This window comes from Gracilinanus agilis, chromosome 2 (assembly GCF_016433145.1).
Source record: "Gracilinanus agilis isolate LMUSP501 chromosome 2, AgileGrace, whole genome shotgun sequence".
Lineage (NCBI taxonomy): Eukaryota > Metazoa > Chordata > Mammalia > Didelphimorphia > Didelphidae > Gracilinanus > Gracilinanus agilis.
Window position 1 is genome coordinate 101584816 of NC_058131.1, and position 23818 is coordinate 101608633.

Sequence of the window (23818 nt, forward strand, 5' to 3'; positions counted from 1 at the left end):
ACACATATACATACACACACACACACATTCACTTTTCCATAGGTTGAGGTCATTTAAACTAGTCCAGGCAACAAACTAATGGGGTTGGACATATGAAAAACATAAAAAAATAGAACTTGGAAATGATGGTCAAGAATTACTTAAAGTGAAAATCTTCATCAAAGAGAACACAGATCCAATGATCTCTGAAACAAAATTTCCTTTGGGTTGGTACATATTTGTGCATATACATGTGCAATGCATAAAAAACTACTTTGAATATATTTATATTTACTCACATATCTAGCTAAATGCTATGCCCCCAAAGAATGAGTCTCTTGAAAGTAGAGACTGTTTTTTGTTTTTATATCCTCAAGAATCTAGCATAGTGCTATGTAAGAAAAGCTTATTGGTTGGTTAAGGATCATTTGAGAGAGTAAGACTGAAGAATAAATTGTGATATTAATGAAAATGTGATAACATTTATTGGTAGATATCATCTTTCAGCAAATATTCCAAATAATAACATTTTGGATTATCAGAGTTTTGGCCAGTAAGTCCAACACCTGCCTTTCCTTCATACTGAATAAACAACCATGGTTCCTTCTAAAAAAGAAACTCCCAAAGGACAGATGCATCCTAATGCACTATTAGCAGGGTGTGGGGAAATCAGTGGAGCATGCTAAGTGCTATCATATTCAATTACCCTCCAGTTAGAGCTATTTCTTAGCAGAATTTGATATTTCCTTTTTTAAAAGCCCAGCCCTAGCATTTTAGATCATGGATGGACAGTCCTGTCAGTCTATTTTCTTCATCTACTCTGTTGGAATCCATTTCGTCAGTATAAGCTGTCGGCTTAGATCTCACTTTTCCTGCATATCTGTGCATGTAGAGTGGAAAATCAACTCCCAGTACATTCTTTAAAAACAGAAGATTTAGCCTCAATATTTTAAGGGAAATATTTTTTGCTCTTCTACAGGGTAGTGATCATTGGTGGTGGTAAATATTTTTCTTCATTGGATGAAAGAAGGGACTTTTGACAGTTAGCTGTTAAAATAAGAAAAAGAAATTATTTACTGGAGGATTAAAAATACCAATGAAAGTTACATGGTCTCATCTTTACACTCAAGAAATTATTTCCCCCATAATTATTAGGGTAATTTAGTTTATGAGAATTTTGTTTCTACTTTATTTGTTCTTCATAACAATAAACTAACCAGCTGAAACGTATACAAAGGAATTTAAAATCATTTGTCAACTAGATCTTTTCTATACTGCTCATTGATCTGACCAAGATACAAATGATTTTATTTTGGAGGCTGGAGCCCATTATAATGGTTGAAGAGATCATTGATTACCTTCCTGATCAATTGATTCAATAAAATCCAAAGATAAAATATAAAAAGGAGTACTTTTTCAAGTTCACAATTTGGCAGTCACTGAATGAAATTTACTATTTTGTAATTCAAGTGATTTTATAGTCTGAAAATAGTAAGCCTTATCCCACATATAAAGCTGACCATATTTTTAGTCATGACTATTAGAAGAAATGTTGTAAATGGCATGTACTCAAAATGACGGATCAAAAATTTTGTTTTTTCAACATTATATCAATAATATCCAGTCAGCCAATAAATTATTTGGTAAGTACTTGCTATGTTTTAGACACTACGCTTTATATGCAATGAGGGTAAAAAGAAAGGTAAAAAGTCTCTGCCCTCAAGGAACAACTAATAATTTAAGAAGGAACATAGCATGAAAATACATGTGTGCTATCAAACTATATACAAATAGTCAGGAATTTAGTTGGCATTTATTTAGCATTTATCATTATACTCTAAATATAGAGCTCAGGAGAAACATAAAGACAAAGCCAGTCCCTGCCCTCAAAAACTCACATTCTAAAGAGAGAAGTGGTTGTAAAAATGTCTAGTCATATTAAAGATATATACAGTGTAAGTGAAAGGTACTCAGAGGAGAAGGCAATAACAAGAGGAGAAACTAAGAAATACTATTTCCAGAAGTCAGAAGTTGCTGTAGGAATTGAAGGACTCAGAGGAACTAAGAGCTGAACATAATGGGCCAGAGCATTCCATGCAAGGAGGATTCCAGTCAGTGCAAAGCTTTGGAGAGCACGTTGGAGATAGAGCATGAGGTTCGAGGAACTCACCATTGTAGAGTATGTGGAGAATAGTAAAGGCTAAGATACCTGGGAAATCATGCAAGGAGGATTCCAGCCAGTGCAAAGCTTTGGAGAGCACGTTGGAGATAGAGCATGAGGTTTGAGGAACTCACCATTGTAGAGTATGTGGAGAATAGTAAAGTCTAAGATACCTGGGAAATCATCAGTGTATAACTAGGAATGTTTCAGTATTTAATTACAAGCCCAATTACCTCACTAAACAAATTTTCCTAGTTTTTAAGGATGTCATTTGACATTTAAAAGCATTTTGATAGATTCTTTAAAGTTATAAGTGGAAGATGGATCACAGTGAGCAAAGACCTAAAGGAAATAATTTACTTAGACAACTATTATTATGGTTCAAGTAAAGGGGGATAAAGGTTTGATTAAAGGGTTATCTGTGTGACCAGAGAGACTCAGACATGGAGTATGTTGTGGAGGTATAAATAAAAAATAATTTGTCAAAAATGAAGTAAGTGAGAACTAGGTAGCATAGAGGACAATGAGGTTGCAAATATGGGTAACTTTGAAGATGATGATATCCTATATATTAATAGGAAAATTTGGAAGAGAAGAGGATTTGGTGATAGGGAAAATAAAATAAATTCTTTCAACATGGTGAAATGTCACTATAAGTGACATGGTTTTGAAAGGATGCTTTTTTAATTCCCTATTTACAATAAACAGATTTTTTTCAGTGTCAGAAAGCACTTATAACTAATAGCACTAATAACCAAACTAAAAGCACTGATAACTGATTTAATAGATATGAATAAATGGTATCATTTAAAAAACATGGAACTTTAAGATTTGATTTAGCCCATTCTTTTTTTTTTTTTTTAAACCCTTGTACTTCGGTGTATTGTCTCATAGGTGGAAGAGTGGTAAGGGTGGGCAATGGGGGTCAAGTGACTTGCCCAGGGTCACACAGCTGGGAAGTGGCTGAGGCTGGGTTTGAACCTAGGACCTCCTGTCTCTAGGCCTGACTCTCACTCCACTGAGCTACCCAGCTGCCCCCAGCCCATTCTTAAAATATTTTTGATCACATTACTTTTTGAAAAAAAAAATAATTGAAAAATGATACAGATTGTTTTTTAACTTAGTTAATTATCTTTTATAACTTTTTAAGATGATTTTAACATAAGTACTTATGTCATATAAAGAAAAAAAGTCAAAATAAATCAGTTTATGAGACACTCAGTTTTGATATGTAAAATGTTTTCTAAATCATTAGAAGGTATTAGTAAGAATACACACATTTACAAGGGCTAAAAAATACTATGAGATTTTAAAAGTAGACTCAAAAATCATTTGATTGCTTTATGAAGAGAGGAATTTGGGTTCTTTCAAATTTGTAAAATTTTAGTAAATAAAATATAGCGAAAGATAATGTAAAGGGACAAATGGACTGACTCTTAATCTTAAGAGATTGGTGTGGTTTTTTTTTTTAATTTGTTTGTTTCTCAAGAAAATATCTTTATACATCTGAGAGGGTAAAAAGCAATCAAGAATAATTCTAAAACAAAGTCACCTGATAAGATTTAAAATTGTAAAGTACTACTTGGGGTGAATGAAGCACTCAAACTCAAGTTTTCTATTGACTTCTGTACAGTATTAGGATCATGAGGAATCTGCCTTTTTGAATGGTATTCATGTGTTATTACTTTTCATTTATCACTGTAAAGATAGAAATAAAAGTATAGGTCTAAAAAAGGCTATAATACTTTGAGACTATTCCAGTACTTAATAATGTCAGATCATAAATTCAAATAGAAAAATGCCTTTAATAATGATTCCTACTACTATCCTGGAGAAACCCTAAATCTTAACTCCTAGTCATGTTTTGCATCTTATAATAATCTGCAAGTCAATTATTACTTGCCTATATTCCTGAGTGTTGTTATATTTTTATAAATTCTAATCTTTCTCAAGCCTTTAAAATGTATTTCTTATGTCCTATCACTGAATCCTTATTGTAAACAAGATACTTCAATATGACTCTAATTTCATTTCTATTGTGCACATATAAATTGAACTATAAAACCATTTTAACATGGTTTCATGGTATGAAAAAGTATTGTAATGCTATGATAGCAAGGTGATAGGAATCTAAATGAGTTGCCATTTGAAATGAACAGTAAACATTATCCACAGATTCCCAAGAAGCCTACTACAGCACCATCAACCTAGAAAATAGTTGGCTTCACTTACAAACTAAATTCATGGATTCAGAAGAATCAATTACTTTTAAGATTTTTATATTTTCCATGTGATTTTGAAATCTTTCTTCCTTTTAGTGTAGAGTGAGGATTTGGAACTTTATATTACCCCTTTAACCTCAATAGGATTAAAATCTGTGAAAACACAAATGGAAAATCTCAGAGGACTCATTATTTCTGAGGTCAATTCTAAGCTTAGGTAATATTTTATTATGAAACAGAATATTACATTTTCCCAAGAAATAACAAGCAGGATGCTTCCAGAAAAACCTGAGAAGACTTATATGAGCTGATAAAGTGAAGTGAGCAAAATCAGGAGATCATTGTTCACAATAACAGCAATATTATAAAGATTATCAACTGTGAAAAGCTATTTTGATCAAGATAATGATCCAAAACAATTTTAAAGCACTCATAATGAAAATTGGTATCTATCTCCAGAAAGAAAAATTATAAACTCTAAAAGAAGATTGATGCATTACTTTTTAACTTTATTTTTGCTTGTTTTATTTTTCTGTGCTTTCTTTTGTAACTTTACTAATAAAGAAATATTTTATATAACTTCACATGTATAATCAATGTGAAATTATTTACCTTTTCAAAGAGGAAGAAGGGAGAGAATATGGAACTCAGAATTCTAAAGAAAAAATGTTAAAAGTTTTACATGTAATTTTGAAATATTTATTGCAATAAATAACAATATTTTAAATAGAAGCTCTTTTCTTCCTACTTATTAGTGGATCTGACCATGGTTATACAAATATGACCATAAGCTTCTCAAGAATAGGGATAGACAATGATACATGTAAAACCCAGTGGAATTGCTTGTTGGCTATGGGAGGGGGGTGGGAGGAGGGGAGGGAAAGAACACGAATCAGGTAACCATGGAAAATTTTTCTTAATTAATCAATAAAATAAATAAATGGAAAAAAGAATAGGGATAGAAATGTCATTAATGAGATTAGAATTTAAGCCATTTAATTCTAGTTAGTGCAGGGACCAAGTCTTTGCTTCCCCAACCATTAATTTTATTACTTATTTTATTGGGTTCCAAAATGTTAGGCACGTTCTGAGAATTTTTATTGATTAAAAAAATTGCTTGCCAAAAAAAGTCTCATTAGAGAGATTTCCTATTTGGTAAAAGTTTTTAGGAGGAGGAATATTAATAACACTACTTATATGCATCATACCCTACACCAAAGTAACAGGATGATTTTTGGTCCCTAAAATAATAGGTTAATTGACCATGTATACAAATCATTAGCTAATCATATGGCTGGGTAAAGCTTAACATATTTCCTTCACTGTGGCTTGCCAACATATGAGAAATCTTTACCTGTATAACCTATAAAAAGCCTGTTTTCTTGACTGGTTTATTGAGATCAAGAGACATGATGACAATTTTGCACATTCTTTTAGTTTCTAACCAAATTTCAGTTTACATAATTCAAAAATCATTTATTTTCTCTATGTTCAAACCACCCTGCCCAGGAAAAACAAAAACAATTAATGAAAACAATTAGTTTTCATGGAGCTCCTTGGTCATAACATCTGGATAAAAAGTAGGAATAATAAGCAATAGGTCCAAAGATGTGTTTACCTGCATAATTAAAAAAGTCCAAATGGGGCAGCTGGGTAGCTCAGTGGAGTGAGAGTCAGGCCTAGAGACAGGAGGTCCTAGGTTCAAACCCGGCCTCAGCCACTTCCCAGCTGCCTACCCTTACAACTCTTCCACCTATAAGTCAATACACAGAATTTAAGGGTTTAAAATAAAAACAAAAAACAACAAAAAAGTCCAAAAATAAAATTGGTGTTTTATTTTTCAATAGAACTGTATGAACTGTATAGCACTAGATACACTATGTAGAATTAGTTTTTGGGTTTTAAAAAATGAGAGTAGTATCTGCCATAATAAAGCAATTGATACAAAATTAAAGCATCTGTAAATTGAGACAATTTGAAGACATTGGTACCACCGAAGCATAAGTGTTTTACGTGAGATTCTTGCACATGCTTTAGACCAGTGGTTCCCAAACATTTTTGGCCTACCGCCTTCTTTCCAGAAAAAAATATTACTTAGCCCCCTGGAAATTAATTTTTTTAAATTTTAATAGCAATTAATAGGAAAGATAAATGCACCTGTGGCCATCACTGCCTTCCTGGATCTCTGCAGCACCCACCAGGGGGCAGTGGCACCCACTTTGGGAAGCACTGCTTTAGACACACACATTCTTTGTGTGTGGCTCTCTACTTATGAACTCTGTGTATCCATTCTCCTTGAGGCTGTTGAGTATATGTGTAGGAGATTGCACTCTAGGTTTCTCAGGGAGATATCCTATTACTATTTGCCATTCTATACTAGCTTACTAAAATTCTTAAATTTGAGTCCTCTAGTTGGTTGCCTATTGAAGGTCAATATATTGGTGTGAGCTTGTAAGTTAAATATTAGAATCATACAATATTTTTAAATTCTTCTCCCCTTGCTGTCTCAAAGGGTATTTAAGTTGTGATTTAGGGAAGGCTTGGGGTCTGAAAATTCTATAGACACGTGATTATTGATCTATAACAAGAGGGGACCTTAGAGATCATCTTTTACAGAGCCCTCATTTTAGAGATGAAGAAACTTAAATCTGTAATCTAAACTGAGAAAAGTTAAATGATTTCCCTAAGGTTATATAGCTAGTAAGTAACAGAACAAGTATTTGGATGTATTCCCCATGACTTTAAATTCTGTTACAATTCAAGGCACACCACTTTCCAGTGCATAAATAGTGATATGTATCTACTATATCTTTTACCTCAGCATTTCTTTTTATGTTAGCTTAATCTAAACCCATAGAACCAGTAGGTTTATTTTTATTATTAGGATTTTGTATTTTTTTCTAAATGTAAATTTCAAAGGCAAATGTAAGTTAATTGAGAAGCAAATGAAAATGTTTCACCAGCAATTTGAGGAAAATGAATGAACCAATATATTCAATTGTTTGAAGCCTTTTTTATCTGTAATATCATCTGCATATTTTAGGAGAAGTTAGGTGGCACAGTGGATAGTGAGGTGTCAAGTCAGGAAGACTCATCTCTGAGTTGAAATTTAGCCTCACCATACTTATTAGTTGTGTGACTCTGGGCAAGCCACTTAATGTTGTTTGCCTCCATTTTCTCTTTTGTAAAATGAGCTGTAAAAGGAAATGGCAAACCACTACAGTCTCTTTGCCAAGAATATTCTGAAAGAGTTCATGAAGAGTCAAACAGGAGTGAACAACATCACATCTAAGAGCCTAGCAGAGATAACTGAAATATTAGGTATATAATACACCTCTATTGAGTCAAATTGATTTTGAGGCTCAAAAGGCCAAACTCTGGAAACAAAACAAAAAACAAAACAAAACTGAATCATGACCCTTCCATGCCTGCCACCTACTGGCTGTCACATGAATTATATAATTTATTTCTTCTATTCTTTCCCTCTTTCTACTTTTTTTTTTCCTCCTCAAAGTAACATTTTCATAATGCCCTCCTCTCATTTTGTCTTTATTCCACTGCCCTATATTCCCTTTCTTTTCATGGCACACAATTCACTTGGTGGGGAAAAAATGAACAAAAAAAGTGTTCACTCTCATAAGATGCAGGTAAAATCTCTTTTGCTTAAGAATTTGGAAAATAGGCTTTATATTAGCTAATTTTTAGAAAAAAACAACAATATAATTAATTTTGAAGGAAAAAGGACAAGAATATCAAAAGGAGAAATGTAAAGGAAGAAATTTTAGCAGTACCAGTTTTATGCTATATTATAATCATCTTGGCACTCTAATATGGTTCCTGATCATTGTTTGGAGAATTAAATAGATTTAAATTCATTTGGTGACACCCTCTCTTGGAGAGTGGACATGATTGATTCCTGGTTTGTAAATTCATCTCTGTCAATTAAATTTATTTCATTGAATTTCCATTTGAAATGACATTGATGGGTTTATAAAATGAATATTTTGTTCAACTCAAGGAATTCAAGCAATCTTACCTAATGTCATATCTTTGACAGATTTGCTAATGCCTGAATTATGTATTAGCCAACGCATATGATCCATGTTTATGAGAACATTCTGAATTTTAGTTAATATTAGCCATTTCCACCTGGGGCCTATAGATTTAACTCTGCTTATTGCAGCCTGTTTCCAATTAAATATTAAGGCCAAACAAAATGTCAGTTTGTATCCAAATTCCTTACATGTTAATTTTAAAACTGCCAATATCCTAGAGGTTCCAATCTACCAATTATCTTGATTAAATATTAGGCATGACATTAAATTCCCATTTGAGAGATGCTAGGAGAAATATAAATTATATACCCTTTCCTAATCACATATTCCTGAGTATTTTGATGGCAATTAGAGAATTGGGTTATTTAAATTACAGTTGAAGTTAATTATTTTAGTTTGTGATATATATGTACACAAATATACATATACATATGTAAACTTGTTAGAAACACTAAGGAAAAAACATTTTATTTTACACTGAAGACAGTAAAATCCTACTTCACTTCTGAATATCCATTGTTAAAGTTGGTAGAAACTTCATTTAAGAATAGATATTTGTCTGGAGTAGTGCCAAAATCAAATAAAAAATGGGGAAGGAGGTTATAAACTATACACAAATTTATCTTCGGGCTGCATATTGACTTTGAAAATGACATGTTAACACTATCTGTGTTTGATTGTATTTTTGGTTTATTTTTGTAAGTGTTTCCCAGTTATATTTTAATCTGGTTAATAGAGGATTTTGGATTATTCTGCCTTTGAGATAGAAGATTTGATCTCAATTCAAGTAGGGCCTGCCTAACTTAAACAGAATTTTACTATCTTTTTTCATATGACATTTGTTAGCTTTTAGGTCATGGGGATTCATTAAAATTCAAAGGACTCTTAAAGGAATAGGCATTATTCATTAATCATTTCTTGATGTTGTAGTCATTAAATACACAAAAATACCATGCAGTTGGGCAAAAGGTAAGTACTTTGAAGCCTCAGAGTCCATATTTCCTTGATAATCATAACTTTGAAAAATGTTAAAGAGGCAAGCTCAATTGAAATAAAACTAAGAGAAGAAATTGCGATTGAAGGAATTAGAAATAATAAAGCTATCTCATTTCACAGGGAATATGATGGTATATATATGGAAAATTCTAGTGAATCAACAAATGCAAAGTAGGAGGATAGAAAATAAACTCACATAATTTATCAGCATTTCTATGTAACACTGACAAATCCCTACAGTAACCCATTTAAAATAACCATAGATGGAGTACATGAATATAATTATTAAAAACTTTTCACACAAATAAATTAAGATTTATATATTTGGAGACATATTAATTGTTCATAACTGTGCAGAGTCAACTTAATTAAATGGACAATTCTACCTAAACTAATTTACTTATTTGATGTCATCCCAATTAAGTTACCAAAACTATTTTATTGAACTAGAAAAAATAATATAATTAATTTTGAAGAAAAAAGGACAAGAATATCAAAAAGGAAAAATGTAAAGGAAGGAATTTTAGCAGTACCAGTTTTGTGCTATATTATAAAGTGGTAATTATCAAAAATATCTGTTACTGGCTAAGAAATAGAATAGTTAGTTAGTGGAACAGAATAGACATACAAAAAAGCAGTAGTAAAAGGTTATAATAACCTTGAGTTTGACAAATTTGGCAATTTGAATTCACTATTTGCTAAAACTTATTTTGAAAACTGGAAAGTAGCATGACATAAACTAGGTATAGACTAATATCTTGTACCATTTACCAAGTTATGATCAAATAGATATATTTCATAAACCTAAAGATATATATCATAAGCAAAAGAGAACACAGAACATATTACTTATAAGATTTATAATGAGAAGAAATATTTATCAATAAACAAGAGATAGAAAGCATTGTGAGATGTAAAATGAATAATTTTGATTTCATTAAATTAAAATATTTTGCACAAATAAAATTAATGTAGTCAAGATTAGAAGGAAAGCATAAAATTAGAAAAAATATAGATTTTTTTCTCAAATTGAGGTCTCATATCTAAAATATATGGACAGATCTGTCAAATTAATAAGAATATGAGCAATTCTCCAAATCATAAATGGTCAAATGATATAAATAGGTTTGGGTTGAAGAAATCAAAGCTATATACAACTATATGAAAAATTATCTAAATCATTATTTAATAGATAAAATAAAAGAACTTTGAGGTATCATCTCAGACAGATCTGGTTAAAATTATTAAAAGAAAAAATGTCAACTGTTGGAGGGGACATAAAAAATTGGGGATGCATATACTGTTGGTGGAATTGTGAACTTACCCCTATCTTAGAGAATAATATGGAACTATGCCCAGAGTTATAAAATTATGTATACTCTTTTACCCAGTAGTACTATTATTATGTTTGTTTCCTAAGGTGATAACCAAAAAAGGAAAATAATCTGTATGTTTTAAAATATTATAGCAGCTATCTTTATGGTAGTAAAGAATTAGAAATTGAGGGGATGGCTATCAGTTAGAAAAATTATAGAATACTATTGTGCCATAAAAATGATGATCATATTAACTTAAAAAATGAAAAGACATGCCTGAAGTTATGAAGAATGAAACAAGAAGAACCAAGAGAACATTATATATAGCAACAGGAATATTATTTAAAGATTAGGTAATGTCCAACTACAGAGAAATAACTGATGAATAGAAACAAACAAAACACAAAACATAGTTTTTTATATATATGTATATATATATATATATATATATATATGTGTGTGTGTGTGTGTGTGTGTGTGTGTGTACATACATACATCCATATTTTTGTCAAATGATACCTTCTCTAGAATGGGGAGGGAAGAGAGAGAAATACCTGGAAATGTTAATGTATCAAACAAATAATGAATAAATATATAGATAAATAAAGGAGTTGAGCTCTGTAACATTGACAATAGTTTCTATTTCTACCAGTCATTGAGTCCAAAAGAATTGAGTACCTCCTTTGTGACTGAACTTAAACTAAGCATTATGGAACATGCAGAGAAGTCTAAAGTTTGGAGACTTCTCTAAAAATCAGAATTTAGTGAGGGGCAGCTGGGTAGCTCAGTGGATTGAGAGTCAGGCCTAGAGACAGGAGGTCCTAGTTTCAAATCCGGCCTCAGCCACTTCCCAGCTGTGTGACCCTGGGCAAGTCACTTGACCCCCATTGCCCACCCTTACCACTCTTCCACCTATGAGACAATACACTGAAGTTAAGGGTTAAAAAAAAAAAAAAAGGATTCAGTGAGATGGTCAAGAATGACAAATAGTCTAATGTAAAATACATAATAATTACAGGTATATAAACTCTAAAACATCTTACAATATATTTTGGTTATATTGTGAAATCTTGAGTGAATAATCAATGACTGACATTTTAAATAATATATGTGTAAATATTTTTTCTAATTTATAATAATTATAATATAATACCTATGATTTGCTACAAATATTAAATTATAATAAATGCACTTATCTAAGAGAAACAAATTCTCACATTAGCTACATTAATTTCTTTTCTCTATTTTTTCCTCCTCCTTCCCACTCCTCGCCCTAAGAAGATACATAATATTTTATAGACTGTACATATATTATCATATAATACATTTTCCTTGTTCATAATATTGTGGAACAAGACACATATTGCTTACACAAAAGAAAATTTCAGGGAGGTAATAATGTGAAGAATGATATGTTTCAAGTTGCATTCAGACTCGATCTGTTCCCTTTTTATTATGAGTTGTTTCTAGTTTGTCCTGAATCCTTGCCTAGTTGAGAGTAGTTAAGTCATTCACAGTTGATCATCATACATTATTGTTGTTACTATTTAAAATGCTCTTCTGGTCCTGCTCACTTCATTTTGCATCACTTCATATAAGCCTTTCCATTTTTGTTTGTTTGTTTTTTGGTTGCTTCCTCTTTTTAGACTTCAGAGTAATTTTTATAATGGAAAGAAAGCTGGATTTGAATTCAGAAAAAAAAAAAACTGGGTATGATTCTCTCTTTTACTTCCTTTATGACCTGAAGAATGCAGAGGTTATATGCTATACCACATCTGTAAGATAAATTATTTGTATTGAATGATCTCTAATGTCCTTTTCAACTTCAAATACTGAGGTTTTATAAGGAATACGTATTTCCTAAGTAACAGGAAATAAGAAAAGTGGTATAAGTTGGAAAGAGAAAAAAATCTCATGATGATATATATTTATATAGACATATATATATAGACATGTTTATAAGTATGTACAAACACATATTCATATGCACAATATATACACATTTCAGTGGTAAATGATGATTATGAGTATTTGTGATTCAAGGATTCAGAAATAAGAGAGATCAATTATAATGATGATATAAGTGGTAGCTTAATGGGCAAAGTGTAAGCCAACACAAACTGTGGTAAAGAAGAAAGACTTTCTGCAGTGAGAGAAGGGAAAGCATTTCAGGTAAGGGGGGAAAATAAGAGAGAAGATATATTAATAGGAATGGGAATTAAATGTACCTGGTTAACTGAATGGGCCTGGAAGAAACAAAGTGCTTGCTTTGGGGACTAGTGAAAAAACCAAGTCTGAAAATTTTATATCATGACAGATTAAGGACGTTCTCAAAAGCTAAGCAGAAAATTTAAGTCTGGGTAAGATAGGAAATAGGCAAGCACTAAAGATTTTAAAATAACCAAATGTTGTGAGAAAATTGGAGTATGTGAGATTATTATGGGAGTATGAAACAAATTTGATAGGGGGACAAGAGAAGATCCTAAGGGAAAGGATATACACACATATATATCTTCCCCCATGTGTATTTATTTATGTGCATATATCATACACACCCACATCTCTCTCTCTGTCTCTCTGTTTCTGTCTCCCTCTCCCTCTCCCTCTCCCCCTCTCCCTTTCTCTCTCTCTCTCTCTCTTTATCTCTCTCTCTCTCTCTCTCTATATATATATATATATATATGTAAGTATATATATCATGCATATATGCATTTATGTATGCTTATACATCTCTGAATAAAATAATTATAAAATCTGGAACAAGCTAATAATAATTAAGTAACCACCTATCTATTTCTGTACCATACATACATTTAGGATTTCCCCTTGTGTGCATAATTATAGACACACACACATATACACATACATACATATGCAATATATGTTATCACCGTATACATATAAAATGAATAAAGTAAAAACTCTTACTTTTAGCTGATTAACTTTAATGAAATAAGAAAAACCCGAGTTTCCCTCTGCTGAAATTAACTAACTCCTCCTAGGCACAGGATTGGTCCTCATATAGACCAATCCTGCACCCAGAAGTAGGGGTGTGTGGCCCCTCCCTGGCATGGGATTGGTCCAATTGAAGACCAATCCCACACCAGGAAGTAGTAGGGAGGGACTCCTGAGGCGCTAGGGGATGCAGTTTCCCTGCCACAACACTTTAAAACCCACACATATAATGAGTGCCAAAAACCCTGGTACAAGCTAATTATAATTAAATGGCCACATATCTACCTAAATATCTACACTACGTACAATTATGCCGTGGTCATAAATACAGCCAAGAACTCCTCTCAGCTCTTCTTGGGATCCGGACCCCCCCCTCAGCACCCACCCCCCCCCCCCACACACACACCAAGAAGCAGGAGAGGTTAGACAAAAGATCTTTATTTACGTTTCCATGGATGTGTGGAAACATCTGCACTGTGGTACTAGAGGCTTTGGGAACTGGGACAGTCTTCCTCCTGCCCTTCCCACCCTGCAGGATGGGTAGTCCTAGCCAGGGGCTCTGTGGTCTTTGGACTCATTGCCTAGCAAAGTCAATTGGACTATCCAGATTAGAGGACTCATCGTACTTGCCCACTGAATTCTTCTCACTTTTCTTCGGTTTGGAAATTCCAGTAATGAAGACTCAATGTGGATTCGAGAACTTCATGAAGCAACCTATAGAAAGGGTCCCTTGCTGCACCAACCTCATGGAGAAGGTTTGGGCTCCTGCTGCCTCACTTTCCTATCCAGGATACATTAACAATTTAGCTCCAGGGGGCAGCTGGGTAGCACAGTGGATTGAGAGCCAGGCCTAGAGACAGGAGGTTCTAGGTTCAAATCTAGCCTCAGCCACTTCCCAGCTGTGTGACCCTGGGCAAGTCACTTGGCCCCCATTGCCTACCCTTAACACTCCTCTGCCTTGGAGCCAATACACAGTATTGACTACAAGATGGAAGGTAAGTGTTTAAAATAAAACAAACAAACAATCTAGCTCTAGCTGTTGCCATGGATGACTTATCAGAGCCTGCTGTGGTCACTTCCACCTTTTGTGAGTAGAGCTGCCAATGGGGGATTTGTTGCTCATCAATAAACTGTGCATTCACTAGATCTTTATGAAAAATGCTCATGCTGGAGCAGCTCTAGCTTGTGCAGGCACTAAGTGTACCTGAAAGCTACAACAGGACACTTCCATTTTTGGAGTCCAGCAGGCTGGTCCTACAGAAGCTATGTGAAGATCAAACCCATCAGTTATCCCCCTTTTGCCTTGGGCCAACAAAGTCTCCTGATGGAGATCGTGAGGTATCATTCATCCATTCCTTATTCCTGGGCACAGCAGTGGCGTACAAATCGGGAGAGACATCATTCCTGACCTCAGACAGCTTACACAGACCACCAAAAAAGTGCTGTCTCAAGCTTCGATTTTAGCATCTATCAAATGAAGGCACTTCACTAAATTATTGCCCATAATCCAGCTTGATCTGTCGAGGGGAGACCTTGATAAAGCAGATATATTTATGTGGGTTCCTAAAAGAGAAGTGGAATCTTAAAACAGATGGAGGAAATGGGGGCTGGGAGTGGGATGAGAGCAGAACATTCTGGACTCAAAGAGTGAATAAAATGAACAAAAGACAAAAGTGGGGAGCCATGGGGAGTGCCAGAAGGAAGAGGAGGCACTCATGAGGGCAGAAAGGAGAGTCTCAGATTGTGGCAGATTCTGAAGGTTGCCTGAGTCATAGGCATTGAGGACCTGTGCATAGGGTTCATATGTTCATGTGTATACACACATACATATGCATACATGTATGTACAAGCAGATGCATATGCATACTTACATGTGTGTGTTTTGTACATATATGCATGTATATACACCTACACACATAGCAGCATTATATAGTGGTTAAAGTTTATGCCTCAGAGGACTTGGATTAAAGTTTTAACATTTATACATAGTCTATATGACCCTTGGAAATCATTTTACCTCTAAATGTTCCCAAAGGAGTCAATGATATTTGGCGATCTACGTTATTTGCAAGTTATTAGCTTTAATAGATTGGAAGAGGGGAACTCTTGAATACATGTTTCCTATGCAAATAAAATTGTGTGCGTGTGTATATACATATATACAAAGAGATAAATTCATTTGTTTAGATCACTAGAAAAATTATAATTATATTTTAATTACAAAATTAGAGACATTTCTAAAGGATTAATCAGACAATCTAAAAAACAAGGGTAGAAAGTGAATAATTTTAAAAGAACAAAGCAAATTATAATCAGTAACAGTATAAGCATTGTAGAAAACATGTTAACCTCTCATCTGTAATTACCCAACAAGAGACAGGTCCATTTTATCATCTGTGTCTCTAGGCCACTTGGATTTATGGAATACCACATAAATCTTGGCATACCTCTGGGCCACATGATGGTTCCTAAGAAATTATCTTGGAGTTGGATACTGCATTTTAATGAGAATTCTATTTACTCTGGGTTCAAGGTTCCTTTGTGGCCCCAAAGTGTCTGGAAACCACAATCCAAAGCCATTTACCACCCCCTTCCTCTTAACCAAATGATTGTAAATGGGCTTTGAGGGACTATATTCCTTCAGATTCCTTGACTGAATTTTTCTTAGGCTGTAAGCCAAGCCATTCTTCACTCTTTAATATTGTTAGTAATTATTCCACACAGGGCTATTATTGTTCATTCTGTGCTACATTTCAAATGTGGAGCTAGACATTGATTAATTGCATCTAATTCTATTTGTCAGGTCTCATCTCTACTAAAAAATACATTATTGGTCTTTGGAGGGGGCAGGCTATTTAAAAAATAGTTCCCTTCTTTTACTCCTGTGACATACACCTGGTTTTCACATAGGATTCACATAGGATTTCCTTAATGGCACTCAATGTCAAGAGGTCTAACTTCCATTCATGTTATTATATCATTATCAACAATACCATTGTTTTCACATCTATTCCTCCCCAAGCACCTTAGATTATTCAACTTATTGATTCTCACAGCAACTCTATGTGATAGAGTGAGAATGTATGATCACCCTTATTTTATTAAAAAGGAAACTTAAATGACTAGTTTAGATTTCTTGACTCCTTGACACATGATTCTAAGGTACCATTTCAGAAAAACTAAAAAAAATATAAAACCTTTTTTAAAATTTTCTTTTGAGAATAATAAGAATATAATATCTCTGGATGAAAATGGGATAACCAGTACTGCTCATATGATATAATTTTAGTTACAGATCTTCATTTTACATGAACTCAACACAGGCAAATTCAGGTATATATGATTGGCAGTTGGAATAAATAAAGACAGGAAAATACATTTATATATATAAATCTGTGCCGTTTTCTGAAGTGGCATAAAAACTTGAAGGAGTTTGTCCATTCATGTTCATTCTCTCTCTGAGGAGTGTTAGTGTGAGTCATTGCATTGTTTTTTGTGCCATACATTAGCTCCTACATCAATCTTTGCCTAGAGTTCTTGCTCGTAACAAGTTGCATCTGCATCAGAACAGTTCTCTTTGCTTCATTAATGTTATTTAGTTATTAACAGTGGCTCCAAAGTACAAGGATAGTGATGTTGTTATCTCTGATAAGTCTAAAACTTAACATTTTTAGATATATTTGTATAGCAAATAGTTATTCAAAAATGGGTTTTGCTATTATACTTGATTTTCAGCTTACATGAAAGATCTCAGAATTTGTGATTGTGTAAATTGTATTGTATTGTACTTGGAAGAAAATCACAATCTATACTCATTGAAAGTGCAATATAAAGAATGCTTCACTTGAAGTTAGGAAGACTTGAGTTCATATCTCAATTCAGATAATTACCAGCTAAATATCCCTTTCCAATTTACTTAAACTCTATCTATCTCAGTTTTCTCAAATATAAAATGGGGATTAAAATAAACCTACCTCATTGATATTTTTAGAATTAAAAGAAGTAATACTTGTAAAGCACTTTGCAAACAACCTGGCACATATAAGTTATTTAACAAATATTTACATAGAGAGGACTTTGTTAAATATATAAGAATATTAGGCATTCCCCAAAAGATAAAAGGTCAAAAGATATGGAAAGTTTTCAAATGAAGAAATCAAATATATATATCCACATATACATGTATATATATATCCACATAACTATATGAAAATGCTATAGATCATTAGTGATCAGAGAAATGCAAAGAAACACAACTCCAAATTGCAATCTCATACCTATTCGATTAGCTAAAATGACAAAAGTGAAAAAAAAGACAAATGTTGGAGAGAACATGGAAAAATAGGGACATTAATACATTGCTGGTTGAACTCTGAACTGATCCAGTCATTTTGGAGAGCAATCTGGAATTATGCTAGAAAAATTATAAAATTGTGTATATCTTTTGACTTAGTAATAACACGACCATTAGTTTGATTTCCTAAGGTGATCAAGAAAAAAGGAAAATAAATTATATATGTGTATATATATATATATATTTGTAGTGGCAAAGAACTGAAAACTGAATGGATGTCCATCAATTGGGAAATGACCGAACAAACAATTTGTGGCATATGATTGCAATTGAATACTATTGTGCCATAAGAGATGACAACAACACAATCACAAAAAATTCCTGGAATGGCATGATGGGATGCAAAGGGAAGTAAGGAGAAGATTGTACACAGTAATAGCAATAAGATAAGATGATGAGCTGTAACTGACAACCATTATCAACAAGGCAAGAATCCTGGACAACTCCAAGGGATTCATTATGAAAAAAAGATATTTACCACCATAGAAGATACAGATGGAGTCCAAATGCAAATTGAAACATATAATTCTTCACTTTATTTCCTCCATGAATTTTTCTGTAATGTAAGCAAACTGTATCTTCTTTACAACATGATGAATATTGAAATATATATTACATGATAATATATGTACAGTCTATAATAGGTTATCTGTCTTCTTGGGGAAGAGTGAGAAGGAGGGAGATGGAAAAAAGGAATGAGATTGAATTTTTTAAATAATAGAAATTTTTTCTATTTTTAGAAAAGTTAACATGGTTACATGATTCATGTTTTTACTTTCCCCTTCACCCGCTCAACGCCCCCCCCCCATAGCCAATGTGCATTTCCACTGGTTTTAACATGTGTCATTGATCAAGACTTATCTACATATTATTGATAGTTGCATTGGTGTGGTAGTTTCTGGTCTACATCCCCAATCATGTCCGCCTCAACCCAAGTGTTCAAGCAGTTGTTTTTCTTCTGTTTCCACTCCTGCACATCTTCCTCTGAATGTGGGTAGCGTCTTTACCATAAATCCCTCAGAATTGTCCTGTGCCATTGCATTGCTGCTAGTACAGAAGTCCATTACATTAGATTTTTTATTGATTTTGATTGATTGATTTTTGAACAGAGCTAATGTGAGCATTTTTTTTTGTTTTGGAAAGACATATTTATTATAATTCATCACATATTTAAAACAAATTACGTATTTATTATTATGTTATTTATCAAAATAAAATAAATGTTTTTTTCTTATCAGTTTTTTCTTATCCTTGTTCCACATTCTTTCAGAACAGAATTTTAATTAGATAATTAAACCTAACTAATCTGATCATTCAATCTTCTGGAAGGTGTTAATCCTTTCATTATAGATTAATGTCAATATGTCCCTTTCTTTACAGGCAATATAGACACATTACAAAAGGGGCTTTCTTGAGGTATAATATTTTAAATCAAATAATACATTAAATACTGGAAAATGTTGGACATTATTTTATATCCTTGCAGAAGAGATAGCTACAAAAAGGCAGAGGAGTGCTGGAGCCAACTCTAACTGGATTAAAAAATTAATTACTAAATTTTCCATGTGAATTTTTATACCTCATAAATTTTAATTTCTAAAAAATGAGGTTTGATTTGTTGTTTTGTTGATTGTTTATCCTTAAAAATGTAATTACTGTAGATTAAATTTAATGCTATGTGCTACATGCATTTATTTTTGAGAGCTCAATTTTTAAACATTTACCTTATCATCTCTAAATTGCTATATAAACTTTCCTTGAATTTAATGGGAGAGGAGGGCTGTAGTAATCTCAGAGAATGAAGTCTGACTGGAAGCCTGGTAAGTATGGGCTTATAATAATAATTACAGTTGGCATTTATATAGAGCTTAAAGATTGATAATTGTTTTACATCCATTATCTCATTTGAAGCTTACAACACCTCTGGATAAAGGCCTTCTTTAGTTTTATATTATTGCACCTTGGAGCAATCATGTTAAATGATAAAACAGTATGTAGAAAGGAGAAGGAAGAAGTACAGAATGTAGACTCTGGCTTATCTATTTAGTAAGGAACAAATAACCATTGAAGTACTATTACAAATAGAGTGAAGATATTCCAATATCGTGAAATTTTCCTTCAGTAAATAGATGGAGAAACAAGATGACACAACCTCTGAAGGTATTATTTTTTAAGCTAAGTATATCTTAAGCTGTTAGGACTCAGTATCTAAAACTGATTCCTCTCCTGGCATCCTTGGATGGAAATGATTCTGTTTTTGGGTTGTTTTCTGTTTATTTTTGTGTTTATTTGATTCTTTGTTGTAACTTCTTCATCTCTTTTTTCACTGTGTCGAAATGAACTTGATCCATGTACTTCCCTTTATGGTGATTTGATGGCACATTCCATGGCAATATTGCTGCAAATGTTCCTTGATAGAGAAAGACATCTGTGTTCACCTAGAGGTAGCATATAGAATGGAGGATTTAACTTAAACAGATGTAATCTAATTAAAGCACTTGAAGATATCGTTTTTTTCACATTTCAGAGCTTTGTAGAAATAAAATTTTGAATCATTTTCTTTGTTCCAAAGCCATTGAAGTTCGTTTTACTTATTATGGTTTAATATTATCCTTTACTACAGATAGGAAAGATATAGATATTCATACATGGCTCACATATTTACTGGCCTATTAAAATACTCAGAAAAAATAAAAAAAAAGCTAAATGTGAATGTACACTGAAGGGATAAGAAAAATCATTTGAGGACTCAAAGAAATGATAAATAATTTCCAATCAAGAGGCTAAAGGAAAGTTTCAGATATAAAGTGGGGCTTGAAGATCATATTCTTTGTCTAGTCTGTGGTAGTTTTGAGAATACATTCTCTTTCCTAGTTAGATGAAGGCACAATTGCTGGAGAGCTGGTTCTGCAGTCAGGAAGATTTGAATTCAAATCTGGCATCAGATACTAGTTGTGCGAGCCTAGTCAAATAACTTAACCTTCAATTACTTCAATTTCCTCAAATATAAAATGAAGTTAATAATATAGCACTTGCCTTACAAGGTAGATGTGAGGATCAAATGAGATATTACTTTTAAATCATTTCACACATGCATAGCTTACAGTGGGCATTTTAAACATATTTATTTTCTATATATATTATATTATATTATAAAAACTTATTTTGTTTCTTCTTTTCATAAGTTGGATAGTAAAATGTGACAATCATCTCAGATCTTAGAGGTAGCCTAATTGTTCTGGGAAATAGCCCTGAACTCTGCTAACTGAATTACTTCGAACCCTTTAAAGTGTTTCACTAAGTCTTTCCCTGCTTTGACTTTGAGGCAATATTGAGACAGGAAGACAGTACTGCAAACATTCCCTTCTCTATTAAACAACAAAAACAAAATTATTTTGAAAAGTGTTTATACTTTATATCACCTATATTTTAGTGTGAAATAGTGTGTAAGTTTGCTTTCATGCTGCAAAGGTTCTAAGGTGGCAAAATGACCTCATATATATGTGGGGCTAATAAAGGAATATATAGAATAATATATAGAATCTATCCTACCTATGTAATGAGTAACAAATGACCAATGATGTAGTAGTAGAATTAGAGTGGTAGTTTTCTAATATCATAAAATATTCCTTCATTGAATAGTTGGAAAATAAGGTGGCACAACCTCTAAGGGTTATTTTACTCATTTTTCTTTTATGAGGAATATTAATTAGAGAGTAAATGGTCAATAGCTGAGCTGCAAATTGCATGGTGCCATTGAGTGGGCTGGATTTCCTTTTGGGAAATTGCAATTATTTTATTGGGCTAAAAATTTTCCCTGAAACAAAGGCCCTTATTTCTAATATGAATATTTTCAAGCAATATTATGGGGCTTCTAGTTATGGAACTATAATCTCAAAAAAATGAGAAAAATCAAAGCTGGAGAATCATCTGAAATAACATGGAACATAGTATAGAAAAACAATACAAGTAGAAGTAAAGAAAGAAGCAGGGAATAGATTCAGGTATGGAATATGGAAAATAAAATTATATGATGCTAAGTGCAGAAGAATAAGGATTGAGGGGAAAACATTGAAGTGGGCAATTCAGAATACAGGTAATTTGGAAGGAAACAACTTTAGTTTTCTGATGAAATTAAGAATTTAATTCAGATTCTAATACTTTAGGAAAGAGGTAAAGGAGAAAAAGTGGAAACACGAAATATGGATTTTAAAAAATAATTTTAACTGAGAAGAGCAGGACAAATGTTTATTCATAACTAACTGGGATATTAGATCCGGTCATATATTGAAGAATAGAATGGAAGAATCCTGAGTATATTTGGAGGAGAGTGAGTATGGATGATACTGTGGGGCAATCTGCTATAAAGGATGGAAGGGGATAAAGTCAACAATGGATATAATGAAGTTTTCTTTAACAAGGAGAATGACCTCTTTATCAAAGACTGAAATGAAGGCAATAGTGAGCTATAGAGTCAAAGGGATGTGAAATGAGGAGTAGAGATGAGTGAAATCATGGTGAAAGACTTCAATTAGAGTATGACTTATGAGGTGAGGTGCTCAGCTGATGGGATGGGATGGGAGGGTATGTAGAGAGATTGATGAAAGAAGAGAATGTTTGAAAAGATTGAGGCAATAGGATGAGGAACCAAGGAATTCAAATACACCGTGGGAGTGACCTGGATTATTAAAAGGACAAGTGTAGAAAGGAAAAAAGAACAATATAGAAGTGAAAATCTGAGGAATGATTGAAAGGGGAAAAGATTGGAATGTATTGAAAGGAGAAGAAAAGGTCATTGGGAAAGGAAGGGAAAAATAAAATTAATAATTTACCAGTAGTAAAGCATAGAAGAAAAAATGGTGCAGTTTTTGATCATATAAAGGAATTTCCAACTTTTTAAATACAGAAATTAATACTTTTGAGAGATAGCATGACCAAAGCCATGTCCACCATCGTGTGTAACTGAGGAGGACTAGAAGAATAGCTTATGTGATTACAGTATATTGAAGAATCAAGAAATTAAACATTTGGAGACAGATATTGAATTAAAAATTAAAAATCATTAAAATATTATAAATGTTGGCATAACTAGATAATTACCAATAGGAGTTGAATTGATTACATATTTGAATAATGTAACTCTCACTATTAGATTGCACAGTGAAGAGAATGCTGGCCTTAGAGTCAGGAAGAAAAAATATGTATATGCTGTTATACATGCATAAGTATTTATGTGTATATTCATATATATACATACATATATATGTATATAAATATATACTCATGTAAAAGTTTAGTTTGCCCAGGGTTACACAACCACTACTACATTAACACATATGTACATGTACATCATATACATATATTTTAAAAAGTTCTCTGTCTCTCTTAATCTTTTTCTGTCTCTATTCTCTCCCTCAGTTATGCTCTCTCTATACACTTTCATGCATACATACGTACATACACACACACATAAAAAACAAAATCAACAGTTTGGCATTTTTCTAGCCACTTTTGGTAATGTCATAGATACAACATTCCTTTGTCCCTTTGCCATTCATCACTGTCAGTAATATTTTACACATATATGTGGAACTTAAAATAAATGATGACCTCAAAAAATATAATTAATTATGAGATACCAAATTAGTTTATCACCAAATCTATGCCTTATGTAATTTATTCATAAATGAGAGCTGCCAGGCTCTCATTCAAGTGTACGTGCTCTTACTTTATATTCAATTAAAACAGACTGCAAATTTTTATTTTCTAGCCCTTAATAT